Here is a 2,404-nt window from a genome sequence, read left to right on the forward strand (position 1 = left end):
GTGCAGGGGTAAACCTGCTGCCAGAAGCAGAGTGGCTGCTGTTCCCATGCCCATAAGCAGCTCCAGTAGCCAAACTGCTCAAGGGCTTGATCCAGGCAGGAGTACGGTTTCCCAGAATCAGATCCTTCTAGACCCAGCCGTTGTCCTGGGACTGCCAGGATAAAGTCTGGATCAGGTCATGGATAAAATGCAAGGTGAGATATTGCAAGGTGATGCTCATTTCCTGGTCCTCACCACCTCTGCTAGTTAGCTGCTTGCTGAAAAGTTAAGCTATTTCAATAAAAATGTAAAGTATTGGATACTGATGCATGAAGTTCCCATAGTTTTCCTTGACCCACAAATTACTCTGCTGCAATGTTATCAGGGAATAAAAACACTGAGTCAAAACCACTTTTATGATGTTAAAACTCCCACTCCTACTTTGAAATTAATGGACTTACTTGAAAAGAATTTTAAAAGGAAGTACACAAGTGCACATATTGCCTTGGCAGGAAGTGTAATATACTTGTATGTGTTAAATAACACCTCTGATTTAAAGAAAGTCTGATCCAACTGGGTATGGCAAGATAGCAAGGACTTAACTAAATTTGGATTTTGAGAGATCTTTTATTGATGTATCACTAAGGACAGGTACCCCTTGGCCTTGACAGTTCTCAGTAAACACATGCAATCCCTTCCCCTTCTCTCCCTTCCTTCTCTCTTCCCTTTCTTCTCTCTTGAAAAAATTTCCAGAAAGACTTACCGTTTAAGAGTATCAGCAGATCACGTGCCAGTATTTAAACTCATAGTCATATATGGCTCAGGTATCCTATAACCTTCCACCTTGTGGAAAGTAATTGGGGAAAGACCTTGGACCAGCTTGTGGACAAAACACAGGGAGACTGACAAACACAGGGAACAGCAGAGGTGGCAAATGTGGATGCCACTATCGCCAAACCGCCTCTAAATGAAATTACCAACTTGTTACCTTCCTAATATTTGAAATATAAGCAGGAAATACACAGAACATTTCCATTTGAAATGTGTGACATCATCTTTTCATCCCCTTGGATTCATCACCTGAACATCCATGCTGATAGTACAGAAAACCCAAGCCACAGTAGGAGCGTTCTTCAGTGCCACATTTGTATGGCCAAAGGCTGTGCTTCAGATGGGGAAACAGTTTGGACAGACACTCAGTTGTGTCCATCAAGGCTGGATGGAAAATATGCAAACTTATTGCAGAAAAGGCTTAGTCTGAGTTTGTCTTTGCAAGCCAGGTGTTTTGGGAGCTAAAACTGCACAGCAGGCCTGAGCACAGCCCTCCTTCAAGTCACTGGTGGGGGCCCAGCAAGAACAGAAACAACATTTGAGTTTCACAAACTGACACCAGAGCAAGCCCTGGAGCACTTCCTCCATTTGCAGCCCACATGTCTGTTGGTTTTATGTGCTCATCTGTTCCTGCACCACACAGCATTGACATCAGGCCTCATTTTCCAAAACATCTGTGCCAGGGCCTGTTTCCTTACCTTGGTATTCATATTGACGATGGAGTGAGTTCAGCAAAAGCTTCTACATAATATATTTTTTAATCCAATGTTCATATGCATCAAAAATATTCCTACGATGCAATGAAACTTTATTTCTTAAGAACTATTTGAAATTCCATGTAAGCAGACCATAAACAAATTCTGTAAATGGAGAAGTGACCTTGAAAAGAAACCCAGGAGTCAAATGTATGTGCCTGCAGAGTAAGATGTGGTCTATTTATGCCCCACATCTCGGGGCACTAGTGGGGGTTTGCCCCTGGACACCAGAATGTGTATTTAAATGTCATCATTCCTGATGCTCTGCTACCCTGGGCACACAAAGTCCTCAGCTGTCCTAATTTAGAGAACATATGCCTCATTTTAAACGTAAACCCAGAGGTTTTTCCCTCACTAATGAGAAGGGAAGTGAGAGATGTGGAACAAGACTTTACTAGCAGCTTTGAGATTCCAATGAGATTTCAGAAAATCTTTTTTACAGAATTATGTTATTCACTTCACTGAGCAGAGAAGTCAGTCAGGCAGCTCCAGGCTTGGCTCCCTGTGGCTGCTCTGTCTCCCTGTTCGTGGGCATGGGATGCTCACAGGCCAACCAAACCCTGTGAAAAAAGCATTTGAGATAGTAAATTATCGTTTCTTATCTGCACCAGTGCTTCTTCCTTTTATTTTTTTCCCTGTACACAGTTCCCTGCTATGGAGTTGCTCTCCCCATCACCGGTGGCCATAGACCACCCAAGGTCACATTGTGCATGTTCAGCCAGAGACTCAATTTCACATTGAAAACTGTATTTTTGGACATGATATATATAGCTGGTGGAAGGAAAGCTGGTTTTTACTATTTTTGGACTCAACATGTCTAAAAGCTCCTTAAAACTCGG

This window comes from Camarhynchus parvulus, chromosome 1 (assembly GCF_901933205.1).
Source record: "Camarhynchus parvulus chromosome 1, STF_HiC, whole genome shotgun sequence".
NCBI lineage: Eukaryota > Metazoa > Chordata > Aves > Passeriformes > Thraupidae > Camarhynchus > Camarhynchus parvulus.